Source organism: Giraffa tippelskirchi, chromosome 8 (genome assembly GCF_054371585.1).
Source record: "Giraffa tippelskirchi isolate mGirTip1 chromosome 8, T2T-mGirTip1v1.2.pri, whole genome shotgun sequence".
In the NCBI taxonomy this organism is placed as follows: Eukaryota; Metazoa; Chordata; class Mammalia; order Artiodactyla; family Giraffidae; genus Giraffa; species Giraffa tippelskirchi.
Genome location: NC_137282.1, coordinates 7,800,723 through 7,819,942, shown reverse-complemented (window position 1 = coordinate 7,819,942; position 19,220 = coordinate 7,800,723). Strand labels below are relative to the sequence as shown.

Below are 19,220 nucleotides of genomic sequence, written 5' to 3'. Positions count from 1 at the left end.
GTTGCAAAAAGTTGGACACGACTGAGCGACTGAGCTGTACTGTAGACAGCATCAGATGGTTTTTTATTTGCATCCACTAGATGGTGAACATTGGACTCTGGTGAGTGAGAGAGGAATATTCCTCCTCATTTGTCTCTAAAGTCTGATGATGGGAGTCACACCCCCTACCAGCAGGATCAACAGCAAGGCCACTTTGAAGTTTCTTCTCTGCTTCCACAGCTGAGCAGGGAAAGGGGGATGCCCTGCGGCCACACTTCAAAGCCACACCAGCTGACTGTCCTGCTTCTACACGCCCCTGCCCCCAGGAATCCATCAAGGGTCCACAACGGAGCTGTTTTCTTTGGAAAAAAGTGGCATGACTAATCAACAGGTCCCTAACACTTGTGTTCTCCTTTTCCTCGTTTCTCTCTTTCACTGCATGAAAGATGCGAGGTTAGCGTGATGGGGCAGCTCCCCTGAGTGCACAGCTGGGCCAGCCCGCTGCTCCAAGGGCACAAATGTTTGTTCTCAACCTTACACCGTTTCCGGTGGACTTCTTGAGAGGATTCACCAGAAAGTAAGATGCAGAGTTTATGGTGAGATGTCTGTAATGTTGGAAGTATATGCAAGTAGTCAGTAAAAGCAAGAGAGGAAACGGTAATAAAAGTAACTTCAGATGTTAAGAATAAATGTGTCTTAGTTAGACACTATTATATATAAAATAACATGATATCACTTATATGTGGAATCTAAAAAAAATTATACAAATGAGCTTATTTACAAAACAAAAAAAAGACTCACAGATTTTGAAAGCAAACGGTTACCAGAGGAGATATGTCTTGGGGAAGGATAAATTAAGAGTTTGGGATTAACATATGGGTGCTGGAGAGCTGGAAGTAAAAAGGACATTTGACTTATATCCAACCTTATGCAAAATAGCGAGACTCACAGAAGAGGGACTGGAGCTTACTCTTAACCTATTTCCCATGCGATTCCCTAATAAAGTCAGAGCCAGACAAAGCTATAAAGCAAGAAGCATTTCCCACCTGTCGTTTGCCCCTCTTCAGCCTTTTTCCAGTCTGTATGGGTGAGGTTAAGTCTTGATTAAGGATTTAAGAGTGAGGATGAGGAATTAACCCAAGAACTGAGGTGAGCTGTACATGGAAACTTCCAGCAACAGGTTGTCTTTCTCCTACCCTGGACCTCTCACCCCCAAATAAACAAGCAACCTTTAACACTGGAGTCTGCTGACCTTTATTTTATTTACATACAGTAAAAAGCTAAAGCTGTTTGTGCAGCAGCCACACCCAAGGTAGGAAGGTGATAAGTCAAAGGGGAAGCAAGTAACTGGGGTTATTGGGAGCTTCTCTGTCCCAAATGTGATACTGAAGGAGCACCGTGCTATTCGTGTCTTTTATTTTTGATGTTTCTTACTCCAGAGTTTCTTCTCTTCCAAATCAAGAAGCAACAGAGGTCTCATTATTATGAAAGAGTGGCTCCATCCTGGGGATTTTCATGAAAGAAATATTTTGACAGATCTCAAACTAGCTGAACAAAGCTGAGAATTTTTAACTGCAACCAGTGTTGATGTTGTTAAACTCAACTGCAAATCCCTTTGACCTCAGAAATCTGAAAAAAAAAAAAAAAGTTCCACATGAAATATTTATGATATAACAAGTAAAGGTATTTTATTTCTTTTTGGAGAGGGATTATGTCTCTGAATAATATTCTATTTTGAGGTTTAAAAAACCAGACACATTTAAGTTGACCACATGCCAATATGGGCTTCCCTGGTGGCTCAGACGGTAAAGAATCCACCTGCAATGTGGGAGACCTGGGTTCAATCCCTGGGTTGGGAAGATCCCCTGGAGGAGGGCATGGCAACCCACTCCAGTATTCTTGCCTGGAGAATCCCCATAGACAGAGGAGCCTGGTGGGCTACTATCCATGGGGTTGCAAAGAGTCAGACACAACTGAGCAACTAAGCACACAGCATGTGCTAATATAAATCTTATACCTTAAATGCTTTCTAGTAAATAGTATCTAGTCCAGAGTAAATGCTTGGTAGATAGTTGCTGAAATAATTAATTAACTGACATCAATTTATAAAAGTTGATGTTTTTTTTTTTATATTTTTTAAATAATTCTACTTCTGGTAATGGAGGAATAATTGTGTCAGATTCTCTTGCAGACAATGAGTTCAGAACAAAACATGAAAACAACTTGAAAGAAGCCATAAACAGAGAAACAAGGAAGAAGATAACCCTTGAAAAAAGGGACAGCAGTGGTTGAGATTTGTGTTTATATGGGGTTTTTGCCTGAAGGTATTTCTTAGTCCACCAGTTGATAATAACTAGAACTCAAGCAGAAAGCTACAGTGAGACTGATTTGACAAACAGGACAGAGTTCAGAACTTCTAAATTGAAAAGTGAGGAAGAACATCACAGAAAAAAGTGAACCACAGGAAAAAAGTGAACCCCAGAAGGGGGAACCCCAAAATCTGCATATAAATTCTGCCAAGTCCTTGGCTGATCTCTGAATCTACATGAGAGACCCCAAGGAACCTGGCAGAAATCAACCAGCTGAAAGGACTAAGGATGGCATTCAGCTGGTGCTTACCACTGGGCAGGTACAATTTGAATCTGGCCAAATTTAATTATCTGCTTGAACAAACCCAACACTTCTCAGAGGAAATTAACAGAATCTAGAGTCTCTAATACCATGTCATCCAAAATGCCCAGCGTATAATGAAAAAGTACAGAAATGAGAAGAGCAGGAAAATGTGATCCACAGTCAGGAGAAGAAATGGGACAATATGGTCCATAGTCAGGAGAAAAAATAGTCAATGCAAACTGACTCCAAGATGACCTGGATGCTGAATTAGCAGACAAGAACTTCAAAGTAGCCATGACAAAGATGTTTAGATAAATAAAATACTTTCAAGTAAATGATAATCAAAAGGCTTTATCAGCAGCTGACCTACTAGACAAGAAATACTAAAGAAAGTTCTTTGGGAAAAAAAGAGAGAGGGACTAGCACCTGGAAACTCAAATCTAAGCAAATTCTAGGCATAATGAATAATCAGCTGGGGAAAGACATTGATAGAGCAAGTCGGGACTCTTATCAAGAGGGAATGAAGAGTATGTAGAACACTTTGTACTGTTTCCATTTTTATATAAGCTTGGAATTACTTTGTTATAGAAAAACATTTGTAAATCAACTTCTTGGTCAACCAGATTCTATTTTTTGTACCATATCAATCATCACTGAAGCTGACTCTCCAATAATTTGGCCACCTGATGCAAAGAACTGACTCATTGGAAAAGACTCTGATGCTGGGAAAGATTGAAGGCAGGAGGAGAAGGGAATGACAGAGGATGAGATGGTTGGATGGCATCACCAACTCGATGGACATGAGTTTGAGCGAGCTCCGGGAGTTGGTGACGGACAAGGAAGCCTGGCGTGCTGCAGCCCATGGGGTTGCAAAGAGTCCGACACGACTGAGTGACTGATTGGCAAACTGAAAAGCAGGTGTCTGGACAACATTATGTTTATTTCTTCTCTACTTCTTCCCACAGTATCCAAAATCCTTCTGCTCTCTATCAAAATCTATTCCAAGAAAGAATTTAAAACACACTTCCACAAAAGTATAAATAACTGATAACAGTCAAAGTGTTACTGCTTATGGGGTGCTTGTTCTGCATTTTAACAGAGAGCCTCCAGTTGGAAAGAAGTGAAGTTTTCAGACATTACAGAGAGGTTTAATTCTTAGGGATAAAAGTATGTTTATGGCCTCTGAAATCATATCATGAAAGCAGTTAACTAAATACCTATTTATTTGGCTCCTGCATCCAATTCTTCCCTCTTTCATCACCTTCATGGGCTTCCCTGATAGCTCAGTTGGTAAAGAATCTGCCTGCAATGTAGGTGACCCCAGTTAGATTCCTGGGTCAGGACGATCCCGCTGGAGAAGGGATAGGCTAACCACTCCAGTGTTCTTGGGCTTCCCTGTTGGCTCAGCTGGTAAAGAATCCACCTGCAATGCAGGAGAGCTGGGTTCCATCCCTGGGTTGAGAAAATCTCCTGGAGAAGGGAGAGGCTACCCACTCCAGTCAGTATTCTGGCCTGGAGAATTCCATGGACTATAGAGTCCGTGGGGTCGCAAATAGTCAGACATGACTGAGCAACTTTCACTTTCACCATCTTAGTTCCAACACTAGCAATCAGAATGTCACCTCTTCCTCCACCAAAATGATAAGATGCATTAGAATTCCTAAATGAAGAGAGTGATTCGACAGTTTCATATCAAAACAGGGCATCTCAGTGAGGTAGGAATAGAGATGCGCTTTTGGTTACCATTTTACAAATGAAGAAAAGTGAACAGTGGGATTGACTCTTCCAATCCTGAATGCATGCAGGTGTGCTCAGTTGTGTCCAACTCTGCGACCCCATGGACTGTAGCCCGCCAGGCTCCTCTGTCCAGGGGATTTTCCAAGCAAGAATACTGGAGTGGGTAGCCATGCCCTTCTCCAGGGGATCTTCCAACCCAGGCATCAAACCTGCTTCTCTTACATCTCCTGCATTGACAGGCAGGTTCTTTATCACTAGCACCACTTGGGAAGCACATATACATACATACATACATATATGTATATATATGTATGTATGTATATATATACAATTATTCTTCAAAAAATTGGTAATTAAATTTTAGTTCATCATACCAATAAATATGGTGGCCTAGAAAATCAAAAAAAGCCAACAATCCCAAAATGTTAGCTTTTGTGTGTGTGTTGTTACACGTTTGCCTTTCCAAATTCATATTTTCATTGGTTTGAGATTTCTTTAATTCATTTAGGGCTTCTGTAGTGGCTCAGTGGTGAAGAATCCACCTGCAATGCAGGAGACTTGAGTTCAGTCCCTGAGTCGGGAAGATCCCCTGGAGACGAAAATGACAACCCACACCAGTATTCCTGCCTGGGAAATCCCATGGACAGAGGAGCCTGGCGAGCTACAGTCCATGGAGTCACAAAGGTCAGATATGACTAAACAGTAACAGCAAACTCATTTACACCTAGTAATAAAGGCCAGCAAATGCAAACTCTTTGAATTCCAAAGAGAAGGAAGCTGGCCTGGGGCTGACAGGGGGTTGCATGGAAACTACAGATTCACCAGCTGGTTTCAGACGGTCTTGAGTGGACCAATTCCATCTTTTTCTTGAAAGAGCAGTCACGGTGCAGGTGATTGCTTTTACAAATTAATTTCTCTGTGGTTACATTCAGATTTAGCAGATTACAACAGCATCACAATTTGAATTTACTTGTCACCATCTTCCGCAATTTATAATTCTTAAGCAAAATATAGTAGATCTAGAGTTTTTGATACTAAGTGAAATAAGTCAGACAGCAAAAGACAAATGCACGATGTCAGTTATGTGAAATCTTAAAAAAAATTATATAAATGAACTTATTTACAAAACAAAAGCAAACTCACAAACTGAGAAAACAAACTTATGGTTAGATTACCAAAGGGAAAGGTTAGGGGAGAGGGATATGTTAGGAGTTTGTTATTAACATATATATATTGTTATATGTAAAAGTAGATCATCAAAAAGGACCTGCTGTTTAGCATAGGGAACTCTGTGTGGGAAAACCTATATGGGGAAAGAATCTGAAAAAGAATGGATATATGTACATGTACCCCTGAATCACTTTGCTGTATACCTGAAACTAACAGAACACTGTAAATCAGCTCTACCCCAATATAAAATAAAAATTTAAAATATCTAATGACATTACTGTCATATATCAGCAAAACCTCAATCCATACAGCACTATTGATTGGAAATGTCGACTTAAAAAATGCACAACATGAAAGTTTCACGTTAATTTTATTTGGGGCAAAATGAGGACTGCAGCCCGGGAGACAGCAGCTCACGCAGCTCTGACAAACTGCTCCAAGGAGGCAGGGGGAAGGCCGGTATGTGATTTGGGGGAAGGAAGAGTACATGCAATCAAGCACATATTTTTCCAGAAGGTTTCTGCTCATCACAAGGAGCAGTCATCACTGTAAAGGGTTTTAGTGCTTTTATGGATATGAGGCGACACAAGAGTTGGGCTCATAAAATCAGCTCCTGAAAATATCTCACTGAAGACCTGCCCTCCCAGTTTTCCTAGAGCACAGAGTGCCTCACTCCTGCTCTCCACCCTGAACTCCTTTCAGGGGGTGTCAAAGGGCAGCAGCTGCAGCACGTGATCTATTCCTTGTAGAGGTGGGTGGCAAGGGCCCGTGACAAGTGCCAATTTGTCGTTGACAGAAACCAACCGAACTGTGTCAACAGTCCAGACCACGGGAGGGGACACTGGCCTGGCTGACTGCAGACAAACTTCAGGCAGCTGTGTCGAGGTGTCAAGGCCTTACTAGCAAATCTTTTAGAGAAAAAAATTCCTCCCTTTCTTCCTTGAGATTTTTGACCATTAGTGTTAATTTTCTCTATTCATGTTTGAGTCCTGCGATATTTTCTGCAGAGGACTGGGGACTGGATTTTAAAAACCTCAGTTCCAAGGACAGATTTTCATTCATCTACCAGTGGTAAATAAATCAAAGTAGCTGGAGAAGTGGTTACTTACTCAAAATTGGCTTATTTGGTTGCATGCTAGCTTTACTTAATGTTCTGGATATTTTTGGCTACTTCTAATGTGTCTTCTTAGCCTGAGGCCTGTTGCCATGGTGAAATAGAATTAATAACAATGCTTAGTTATGCTAACTTAATACTTGTAAAACGTATGCTTTCTTTGTTTATTAAAAAAAAAGACCTTGGAAAGTTAAGCATGCTTCAAAAGAGTTGTAAAATTTTGGGGAACTGCTGCTAAGTCGCTTCAGTCGTGTCCGACTCTGTGCGACCCCATAGACAGCAGCCCACCAGGCTCTGCCGTCCCTGGGATTCTCCAGGCAAGAACATTGGAGTGGGTTGCCATTTCCTTCTCCAACACTGGTCCTTAATTATAGCCGTGGAGAAATTTTAACTGAACATATTAACCAGACACTAAGTGTTCTGTTAGCTGATAGCTCGGACTGAAGATGACGTTTGCTTTCTCAAGCTGTTTGAGAGGAAATTTTAAATTTAGCTTGAACAATTCTGAATAGAGGGAAGTCACTTCATGGTCCAAACAAACCATTTCCTTTTGAACTCTAACTTCTGATTTTTGGCCAATCAGAAGGATCTAATTCATCTTTCTCCTAAGAAGTTAAAATATAACTTGAATTTGATTTAGTTTGTATCAAGTCACATTTAATGCAATCAAAGACAAGTCTTGACTGATATATGTTTTGGGACAATTTTGAAAGCACCAACTGAGAGAGAAAACGAACTAGGTAATGGTTTAATTAACAGAATACAGAATTTGAAACCCAAGCTTCAGCCTATTTTGATCTGTGCGGTTTCTATCTGAATATGAGTGTAGCTTACTAACCTCACCAGGCCTCAATTTGTTCGTCTGTTAAATGGAAATAAGACTGCCTTTACCCCAGGGATGTTCACATCCTAAATGATGTACCACCTGAGCCCCCTGGAAGGCAATGAAATAATCCTTGGTGATGCTGTTCAATATTCTTTTATTGTGTAACCGATTTCTATATTTAAGAGTTTGGAAGAGCAACATTGGATATGCATGGAGTCCTTAATGCCTCCAGGCCATGAGAGCATGTATTCTTCAGCTTTCTCTGCAGTCTCAGGTAAGGCAGCTAGCTCAGGACAACTTATAACATGCAGGAATCAAGTCATCAAATGAAACTGCCATGTGTGAACACACGGCTAGATGTCTCACACTTTGACGACGCCCAAAACCCTTCAGGGGACTTCCTTGGACAGTCCAGTGGTTAAGACTTCGTCTTTCAGTGCAGCGGTTGTGGGTTTGATCTCTGGTTGGGGAACTAAGATCCTACATATCTTGCAGCCAAAAAAATCAAAACATAAAGCAGAAGCAGTTACTGTAACAAATTCTATAAAGACTTTAAACAAATGGTCTGCATCAAAAAAGTCTTTTAAAAGAAACCAAAATCTTCAGTATTCTGTGTCATCCTTCAAGCAATAATAATATCTCCATTTTTTTTTCAGATAGAAATATGGGCCCATAGAAATTAGGGAGAGTCTCAATGTTAAAAAACAGAATTATGTTATCTCTTGAGAGCCTTGCCATTCTGTGCTTCAGTGATCCTCATGATAGAAATGGAATGGTCTGGAGGTTCAAGCATTGTTTCCAGTGGAAAATAATGCAGATATTATTGCTGGGGAATAAATTAACATGCCTGATTTATCAGCCTTATTCAAGTCTCTTGGAGATCAAAGAAAAGCCAAGCAAATAGCAGCAAAATTTCCTTACAGTATTTTTAGAGTATCATTCCCAAATACTAAAGTATAGAGGATTCTTTTTTTTCTTTGTATTCATTCAATTACCCCATAGTTTATAAATCACACGACTGTTTTGTACACTTTGTACCAGACAAGTCTGGGCACGCAAAGCTTGTAGCCAGTTCACAAAAGCCACTTAACATATTTGTTTGTCATTTAAGTTATGACTTTGAAAACAAAAGAAGACAAGGCCTTTCACAGTGACAGACAGGCTTACGTAAATTGCTGCACAAACTAAATTCAAAATAACTCCAGTTCACATGGAAAACGTTATTCTTTCATTGCCACTCTGTCATAACACTCTTTGATAATTTAAAAAATATTCACAGTAACTAATAAGTATGATGCAAAGGTTTCCATACCTCTTCTCCTGTGTATCCTTTTGGTAAGTCAAAGAAACTGCAGGCGCCAGGGCTTTCTATTAATATTAAGGATGGGCTAATTCTTCCTTTTGCTTCAAAGCACTTATTTTGTTGTTGTTCAGTCGCCACGTCATGTCCGACTCTTCGTGACCCTATGGACTGCAGCACTCTAGGCTTCCCTGTCCCTCACCATCTCCTGGAGTTTGCCCAAGTTCATGTCCATTGAATTGGTGATGCCATACAACCATCTCATCCTCTGTCGCCCTCTTCTCCTTCTGCCTTCAATCTTTTACAGCATCAAGGTTTTTTTCCATGAGTCTGTTGTTCGCATCAGGTGGCCCAAGTGTTGGAGCTTCAGCTTCAGCATCAATCTTTCCAATGAGTATTCAGGGTTGATTTCCATCAAGATTGACTGATTTGATCTCCTTGCTGTCCAAGGTCTCTCAAGAGTCTTCTCTAGCACCACAGTTCAAAAGCATCGATTCTTCGGTGCTCTGCCTTCTTTATGGTCCAGCTTTCACATCCATACCTGACTACTGAAAAGACTATAGCCTTGACTAGAGGGATCTTTGTCAGCAAAGTGATGTCTTTGCTTTTTAACACACTGTCTCAGTTTGCCATAGCTTTCCTGCCAAGAAGCAATCATCTTCTAATTTCTTGACATGTAGATCCAGAAAAGAGCCAAGACACATAGGGTTAGGAGCACATACAGGGTGTGGGGTTTGTTCATCTGCTTCTTTCTACTATATCCTTCTGCTACAGTTTCAGTTCAGTTACTCAAGAATGTTACAGTTTTTTAAAAAGAAGACTCCTGCAGGTACCATCACTGACCAAGTGAACACAATGTCAGTAGGTGTGTGTGGTGGGCAGGCGTCCCAGGGGCTAGTGGTGTGAACTGTGGTCCAAGAAAGACCTGTTTTCCATCTCAGCTCTTTTTCTTATCTATAGCGCTCTGTATCTTCATCTGTAAAATAGAGGTAATAACTCCCACCTCAAAGAACTGTTTCCAGGGTTAAATGCAATTCCCAGTAGTAGTGTCTGACAATATGTATTCCATAAGAATTAATGTATACTCACTTAGAGCCAGCCTATATATTTTATGCTAAAAACAAAGCATTGCTAGAATGCTAGAATGAATCAAGGAAAAAGACTGTTCTCAAGAGTGAAATGGATGTATGATATAATTTAAAAAATAATGAACTTTCTTACTTTCTGTAACATACAGCAACAGAACATTCGTAGATTGTGGTAAACCTGTTTAACAAACAAATAAGAACGACTTGGAATTATCACAGCAGCAGATCCTGGAAAGGGGAGTTAGATGTCCTTGATTTCAATTCTAGCTTTATCCCTTGAGCAAATTTCTTTAGCTTTGGTCTTTGGCTTCCTTGTTTGTTAAATAAACTCCCGGAAGGGGTGTAGTGAGGATAAGATATTAAAACAAAGTATTTGTTTGTCCATCTGTCTAGGATAATATATTAAAGCTACACACATGTCCATCTGTCTACAGAGAGAGCACACGATAAACTATATAGAGTAGTGATTAATATGTTGATAAATTTTTTTACTGCAAGTAGGATTTTTAAATTATTTTAAGTGCTAAAATTAACTGATATATGAAAATACTCCCTTTGCAAAATTATTTGCATAATTGCCTGCAATCCTTTTGTCATTTGTATAATTAAAGCTTAACGTGAAGGGAGGTTGTGGTTGTGATGGCCACATGGGGTGGACGGCAAGTTCTATTTCCTGATCTGAGTTGTAATAACAAGGGCTTATTTGCCTTATAATTACTAATTAAGCTATACATTTGTTTTGTGTGGATTTCAGGGTCTGTATTGTATTATACAATAAAATTTCTTTAAATAAAAATTCACTCAATACAATAGCCAAGACATGGAAGCAACCTAAGAGTCCATCAACAGAAGAATAGATAAAGATGTGGCATATAGATGTAGATATGTATTCAATGGAATATTACTCAACCATAAAGAAGAGTGAACTAATGCCATTTGTAGCAAAATAGATGGACATAAAGATGATTATACTAAGTGAAGTAAGTCAGACAAAGACAAATATCATATGGCATTGTTTATTTGTGGAATCTAAAAAGATGACAGAAATAAATATATTTACAAAACAGAAACATATTCACAGGCATAGAAAACAATCTTCTGTTACCAAAGGGGAGAGAGGGAGAGCTAAATTAGGCTTTTGGGATTAGCAGATATACACTGCTGTACACAAAGTGGACAAAAGGACCTGCTATGTATGACAGGGAACTATAGTCAATATCTTGTAATAGCCTCTAATGGAAAAGAATATGAAAAAGAATATGCATATATATGTGTTGTTGTTTAGTTGCTCAGTCGTGTCTGACTCTTTTGTGACCCCATGGACTGTAGCCCACCAGGCTCCTCTCTCCATGAGATTCTTCAGACAAGAGTACTGGAGCAGCTTGCCGTTTCCTACTCCAGGGGATCTTCCCGACCCAGGGATCAAGGCTGTAGCCCTCGTCTCCTGCTTTGGCAGGAGGATTCTTTACCACTGAGCCACTATATATATATATGCATGTGTATGTGTATATAAATTACTTTGCTGAACCTGAACACAACACAACCCTGAAACTAACATAACATTGTAAATCAATATACTGCAATTAAAAATATATATATATTTTAAGGAATACCCTGGCTGTCCAGTGGTTAGGACTCCATGTTCTTACTGCTGAGGGCCCAGATTCGATCCCGATTGGGGAACTAGGATCCCACAAATTGCACTATGCAAAGAAAAAAAATTTTTTTTAATTTACTCAATTCAGTTACTATATGAATTACAACAAAGGTAAAATCATAGAGAACTGGTTCAGCTTTTATTTGCGCCCTAAAAACATAAAATAAATGAGGGATCTTGATTCCTGCCTTTCTAGTGGGTCCTTCCACCAATACGCCAAATTGCTATCTGCGTTTCCACTTCCATGTGGAAAATTTTGGATGCCAAGAACTGTGAATATAAAGTGAATTCGTGTCATCCTAGACAGTAACGGAGTTTACATAATCAATGTTGTTAAGTGTGAAGTGTTAGTCACTCAGTCATAACCAACTCTTTGCGGCCCCATGGACTGTAGCCCGCCAGGCTCCTCAGTCCACGGAATTCTCCACGCAAAAATACTGGCATGTGTAACCATTCCCTTCTCCAGGGGACCTTCCCCACCCAGGGATCGAACCTGGGTCTCCTGCACTGCAGGCAGATTCTTTACCATCTGAGCCATCAGGGAAGCCCCTAATGTTGTTAGTTCAGAAAGATTCATCAAGTTGTAATGAGGCCTTGTGATTTCAGTTGCAGTAAGCATGGTGGTGTCCAGCTGAAGAGGAAAGAGAGAAGCCAGTTAAAAAGAGATCTGTTGATGACCAAGTTGAAGGTGAGTTGACTTTTGTAAGGCTAGGAAAGGAATAAAATGTTGCCTTAGCCATAATACTGCGTAAGTTACTATGACCTCTAATGAAAACGTGAAAGTTGCAATTATTCTGTTACTGAGTAGAAAACAGGTACCAGGTATCTCTGGGACATTTACTGGCAAGGTCTCAAGTTAAAGAAATAGGGAGGTACCTTATGGCCAAAGCTCCATGAGGCATCAGAAGCAGAAAAACTGGTGAGAATCAAGGAAAACATGATCTCCCTCCCCTGGCCCCCCGGACTCTAGCTGTCTCCTCTGCAGACCACCTCCCTCTCCTTAATGAGCAGCTCACGCACCCCTGAAGGACTGCCCTACTTCGAGGTCTCATGGGACCATCCTCTGATGCTCCAATTCCAAATAACTGTGGGCAAAAGAGACCACAGGAGCAGAAGGTCCTCTGCTAAGGCGTTGTAGAGCCGAGACGAAATGACTTCCTTTAATTCCACACAGATAACTGCACAGCCACTAACGCAGGTCTTCTATTCATTCCACCAACACGGAACTACTGTGAGTCAGAAAGCACTGGTGATTCAGAGATGAATAATGCCCAGTCCTTACACTTGAGGAGGTCACACTCAGACCGCGAAACAGATCATCAAGAGACATTCTTCAGTTTAGTTCAATTCAGTTCAGTCGCTCAGTCATGTCTGACTCTTTGCTACCCCATGGACTGCAGCACGCCAGGCCTCCCTGTCCATCACCAACTCCTGGAGTTTACTCAAACTCATGTGCCTCAAGTCGGTGATGCCATCCAACCATCTCATCCTCTGTTGTCCCCTTTTCCTCCTGCTTTCAATCTTTTCCATCATCACGGTCTTTTCCCATGAGTCAGCTCTTCACATCAGTTGGCCAAAGTAATGGAGTTTCAGCTTCAGCATCAGTCCTTCCAATGAATATTCAGGACTGATTTCCTTTAGGATGGACTGGTTGGATCTCCTTGTGGTCCAAGGGACTCTCAAGAGTCTTCTCCAACACCACAGCTCAAAAGCATCAATTCTTCAGCATTCAGCTTTCTTTATACTTCAACTCTCACATCCATACATGACTACTGGAAAAACCATAGCCTTGACTAGACGGATCTTTGTTGGCAAAATAACATCTCTGCTTTTTAATATGCTATCTAGGTTGGTCATAACTTTTCTTCCAAAGAATAAGCATCTTTTAAGTACATGGCTGCAGTCACCATCTGCAGTAATTTTGGAGCTCCCCAAAATAAAGTCTACCACTGTTTCCACTGTTTCCCCACCTATTTCCCATGAAGTGATGGGACCAGATGCCATGATCTTAGTTTTCTGAATGTTGAGCTTTAAGCCAATTTTTTCACTTCCCTCTTTCACTTTCATCAAGAGGCTCTTTAGTTCTTCTTCGCTTTCTACCATAAGGGTGGTGTCATCTGCATATCTGAGGTTATTGATATTTCTCCTGGAAACTTGGATTCCAGCTTGTGCTTCATCCAGCCCAGAGTTTCTCATGATTTACTCTGCATATAAGTTAAATAAGGAGGGTGACAATATACAGCCTTAACGTACTTCTTTTCCCTATTTGGAACCAGCCTGTTGTTCCATGTCCAGTTCTAACTGTTGCTTCCTGACCTGCATACAGATTTCTCAAGAGGCAGGTCAGGTGGTCTGGTATTCCCATCTCTTGAAGAATTATCCACAGTTTGTGGTGATCCACACAGTCAAAGGCTTTGGCATAGTCAATAAAGCAGAAATAGATGTTTTCCTGGCACTCTCTTGCTTTTTCTATGATCCAGCAGATGTTGGTAATTTGATCTCTGGTTCCTCTGCCTTTTCTAAAACCAGCTTGAACATCTGGAAGTTCACGGTTCATGTATTGCTGAAGCTTGGCTTGGAGAATTTTGAGCATTACTTTGCTAGTGTGTTAGATGAGTGCAATTGTGCAGTAGTTTGAGCATTCTTTGGCATTGCCTTTCTTTGGGATTGGAACGAAAACTGACCTTTTCCAGTCCTGAGGCCACTGCTGAGTTTTCCAGATTTGCTGGCACATTGAGTGCAGCACTTTCACAGCATCATCTTTGAGGATTTGAAATAGCTCAACTGGAATTCCATCACCTCCACTAGCTTTGTTCGTAGTGATGCTTTCTAAGGTCCACTTGACTTCACATTCTATGATGTCTGACTCTAGGTGAGTGATCACACCATCGTGATCATCCGGGTCGTGAAGATCTTTTTTGTACAGTTCTTCTGTGTATTCTTGCCACCTCTTCTTAATATCTTCTGCTTCTGTTAAGTCCACACATTTCTGTCCTTTATTGAGCCCATCTTTGCATGAAATGTTCCCTTGGTATCTCTAATTTTCTTGAAGAGATCTCTAGTCTTTCCCATTCTATTGTTTTCCTCTATTTCTTTGCACTGATCACTGAGGAAGGCTTTCTTATCTCTCCTAGCTATTCTTTGAAACTCTGCATTCAAAGGGTATATCTTTCCTTCTCTCCTTTGCTTTATGCTTCTCTTCTTTTCATAGCTATTTGTAAGGCCTCCTCAGACAGCCATTTTGCTTTGTTGCATTTCTTTTTCTTGGGGATGGTCTTGATCCCTGTCTCCTGTACAATGTCACGAACCTCCATCCATAGTTCATCAGGCACTCTGTCAGTTATAATTCCTTTAAAAAGTCCCTTAAAAAAGACATTCTTAAAAGAGGATAAAACAGAGGAATTACAAAATCTTTCAGGATCTTAGAGGAGGTGATGACTAATTTCACATAATAGATTGTGGTAGAATAATCTTCAAGAATGAGTATTAAAACTCACAAACACACTCCAGCAAAAGATATGTGAATTAATGTTCAATACAACTGGGACTCTCTCTTCAATGAGGGACAATGTGGATTAAATCTTGATGGATCCACAAGGTGAGATTTGTAGTATCTTAAACTGACGACAGGGATCTAAGGCCAATCAGGAAGAAAACGAGGGGTGCTCCCAGAGAAGGTGATAAAGCTTCTGAGCCAGCAATGATCGGACGAGAAAACCAAAAGCATCAAACATCACTGGTCTACACACAGTTTAGAACCAGTTAGACCAGCAAGATCAGCAAGCTGGGTAGCGCCACGTGCGGGCAGGGCTGTGGGGCTGTGGGCTCTGGCGAGGGCGTCCATCCTTGAGAGAACTCAGTGGTGCTTATCAAGTCTGATTAATTCTCTGTGTCCAGAGCTGGGGGAGGAGGACATAGTGAAGAGGTCAGCTCGGAAGGCATTCGTATGTTTGACTGTGATTCTTTTTTTTTACCTGGCTGTGCCTTCACTGCAGGGCACAGGCTTTCTCTAGTTGCTGTGAGCAGGGGGCTACCCTCCTTGTGGTGCATGGGCTTTTCATTGCACTGGGTGGCTTCTCTTATTGCAGATCACAGGCTCTAGGGCGGGCGGGCTGCCGTAGTTGCGGCTAGTGGGTCCTAGAGCACAGGCTCAGTAGTTGTGTCACACGGGCTTAGCTGCTCCTCAGCATGTGGGATCATCCCGGACCAGGGATCGAACCCGTGTCTCCTGCATTGGCAGGTGGATTATTATTCACTGTACCACCAGAGAAGCCCATGGCTTTGATTCTAAAGACAACGGAGAAGCAAGCGAAGATTCTAAGCAGGCCAGTGACATGGCTGGAACAAAACTGATGGCATGTGGAGTTAAAATCAGAATTGGGGGGTGCCTGCTTCAGCAGCACATATACTAGAATTGGAACGACATAGAGGTTAGCATGACCCCGGGGCAAGGATGACACGCAAATTCGTGAAGCATTCTTTATTTTTGATGAAAGTTAGTCACTTAGTCGTGTCCGACTCTTTGTGACCCCATGGACTGTTAGCCCACCAGGCTCTTCTGTCCGTAGAATTCTCCAGGCAAGAATACTGGAGTGGGTTGCCATTTTACATATAGCTGATTCACCTTGCTATACAGTAGCAACTAACACAATACTATAAAGCAACAATACTCCAATAAAAATTTTTAAAAAAGAAATCCAGCTCCAGCTGCCACTGTTAAAAAATAAATATATAGGGCTTCCCTGGTGGCTCTGTGGTAAAGAATCAGCCTGCCAGGGCAAGGGACACGGGTTTGCCCCCTGGTCCGGGAAGATCCCACATGCCACAGAGCATCTAAGCCCATGTGCCACCACTATGGAGCCTGTGCCCTAGAGCCGGGGAGCCACAACTCCTGAGCCCAGGTGCCCCAACTACTGAAGCCCTGCAGCCTAGAGCCCGGGATCCACAAGAGAAGCCATGGCAACGAGAAGCTCGTGGACCACAACTAGAGAGTAGCCCCCGCTCACTGCAAATAGAGAAAAGCCCGCACAGCAATGAAGACCCAGCACAGCCTCCCCCTCACAAAATATATATAGGGCTTCCCTTGTGGCTCAGCTGGTAAAAAATATGCCTGCAATGAGGAAGACCTGGGTTCAATCCCTGGGTTGGGAAGATCCCATGGAGAAGGGAAAGGCTACCCACAGCCCAAAATAAATTTTATATATATATATATAGTTTTAAAAAACTGAGTGGAGGAGGAAATGGCAGCTTAGAAAATGAGTCAGTCTACATTAGAAACTAATACAATATTGTAAAACAACTATACGTCAATAAAAATTTAAAATAAAATAAAATTTCAGGAGCTCTGGCTGTAAATCTGGCTCCTGCAATGTCAAAGGAAAAATGAGTTAGGGGCATGGGTCCAGAAAATGACATTCAGCAAACAAAACAGACTGCGAAAGAGTACACAGACCCAAGCTACCGCTACATAAGAACACGAAGCACGTTGACTAGAGATGAGGAGCGAATCTGGAATTGAGCCTGTCATATCAAACATACAAAGGTTTCTCTCTCCCAGGCAGCAACTTGTTTATGATGTTTTTATTGTACAAAATATTGTTTAGAATTCTGTAGCCTAAGTTAAAAGCATTACTTAGGGGGAAGAAAATACTACACACAGATATAAGAACAGAGTCATTATCCTTTGATCCTGTCTGGAAGGTGAGGTGGTTTCAGACAGTTACTTTTTATATGACTGTTATGAAAATATAGAGCCTAGTTACACATCAATTACTCTTTAACTACTCTGAATTTATGGGATTATGGATGATTTTTTTAAAAAATACGTTTCATATTTTTATGTTTTCAACAATGATGTCATATCCCCTTCATCTACCATTTTCCAAACTGGACCCTGATTTTAATATAGATGCATGTGGGATTTGTTTTCCATAGAAGTGCAGTGGAATCATCAACCCTGAAGCTGAAGGTAGTTCCTCTAGGGGAATGAGCTGAGTAGTCCAGCTGATCCCTGGGCTCACTGTGGCCTCAGCCGTGGGCAAAGCAACCCAGGCCCCAGGGCGCATGGGGAAGTCAAGTCTGGCTTCCAGCAGGTTCCTGCAGCCATGAGACCTGCCGACTCCATGTCGCTCACCAGTCCAACCAGTAGACAGTCAGGAGGGGCTGGTTAGCTTCTCTTGTGTGTGTGGGCAGCGAGTTAATTGCCTCTGCCCTTAGAAACTGTTCCCCTTGGCTTCTGCAGCCTGAATATGAATTAGCACCCTTTCTTCTCCTGCGCAGCTACCCATCTCAGGGCGACGCCAATGCCAAGGACACACAAAGTCCTTTTTCTTCTTTGCCTCTAGTTTTCTGACTTTGCTCTCTCCTTCTTCCTCTCTCTCTGCTTTTGCTCAGCCCCAGTCTGCTGTCTTTTCTTTTTGTACCCTGTGTCCTAGGCTTGCTGGCTGGTTTCCTCTTTAATCCATGAGAAGGCTGCATTGATACTATCTAGACAAATGGGCCCTCGGGTAGAAGGTCTGTGTGGTCTTCTCCAACTGGACTGTGCAGAGGGCAGGCTGGAGGGTTTACGCCACTTTGACAGTGATGTATTCCAAGACCAAAGAGCCATGTAAACATTGTTACCTGATGGAATGTTTTTTTTTAAAGTAAGTACTTAGGACGTAGGCAAGCTCTTTATTCTATTGAAAATATCATTTTAATTTTCGATACCATTTAATACCAAAATGGTACTGAAAAGAGAATATTCAAGTCTATTGAAAATATCACCCTACTAGCAATGGTATTCAGCTGCACCAGGGATTATGACAAGTCAGACCCAATTTCCTCACTGGTTTTAACATCAGCACCTTTAAAGAACTGCTTCATACTTTTTGGCCATGATGATATGATTTACTATATTAAAATAGTAAATGAATAATGAATAATTGACATTATTTACTTATTAGTATCTCCTTAGTGCAATAGGTGAGTTCCCGAAAAGTAGTATGTAAACCAAATTAAGAATAGAATTTAAAATGAACTAAGCTCTGTGATGAAATGCTACTGTTAATCGCCAGAGAAATAAAGAATCTTATTGCAAATGAGGTAGCAGCATTAGTACGTGGGAAAATAATAGAATTTGGAGTAATAAAAGCTGGGCTTCAGTTCTGATTCTTCAGAGTGTGAGCTGTACAATACCCAAGCGCTCTCAGCCTCGGTTTTCCTCTGTAAAACAAGGATTATTTCAGAACGTGATTGCACTTGGAAAATTACAAAGGACTATCCAGGTGTGAGCTGGTGCTATGATTATCGCAGAGACTTTTAATACACACGTTCCTGCGTGATCCTCCTGTATCCGGTGTTGGAGACAACTGATTTTATTATACTTCTCTGTATAGATGAGATACTTAGCTGTGTGTGTGCCCTGTCACTCAGTCCTGTCTGATTCTTTGAGACTCCATGGACTGTAACCCACCAGGCTCCTCTGTTCATGGGGTTTCCCAGGCAAGAATACTGGAGTGGGTTGCCATTTCCTCCTCCAGGGGATCTTTGCAACCCTGGGATCAAACCTGCGTCTCTTGGGTTTCCTCCTTTGGCAGGCAGATTCTTTACCACTAGTGCCACCTGGAGAGTCAGAAAAGTCTAGGGATCGACCCATGGTACCATCTCACCAAAGGTAGCAGAGACAAAAACCCAAACCCACCTTCTCTAGCTCCTAAATCAGTACCTTTCCTACTAAAGCACACTGCCTCAGGCTT

At 41.4% G+C, this 19,220-nt stretch overlaps 1 long non-coding RNA gene and 1 other non-coding gene across 2 annotated transcripts in view; one reads left to right on the top strand and one right to left on the bottom strand.

Moving 5' to 3' along the window:
* Nucleotides 1-1,209: 1,209 nt before the first annotated feature.
* Nucleotides 1,210-19,220, bottom strand: part of LOC145516982 (uncharacterized) — a 49,374-nt gene continuing 31,363 nt past the window's right edge. Inside the window, exons 2-3 of the long non-coding RNA XR_014061889.1 lie at nt 11,978-12,115; nt 1,210-1,608 (exon numbers count right to left, since the gene is read on the bottom strand). This is a non-coding gene — a long non-coding RNA (uncharacterized LOC145516982). The remainder of the gene's footprint in view (nt 1,609-11,977; nt 12,116-19,220) is intronic.
* Nucleotides 15,869-15,972, top strand: LOC145519279 (U6 spliceosomal RNA). Its single transcript, XR_014063693.1, has one exon. It is a non-coding gene; the product is annotated as a U6 spliceosomal RNA (small nuclear RNA).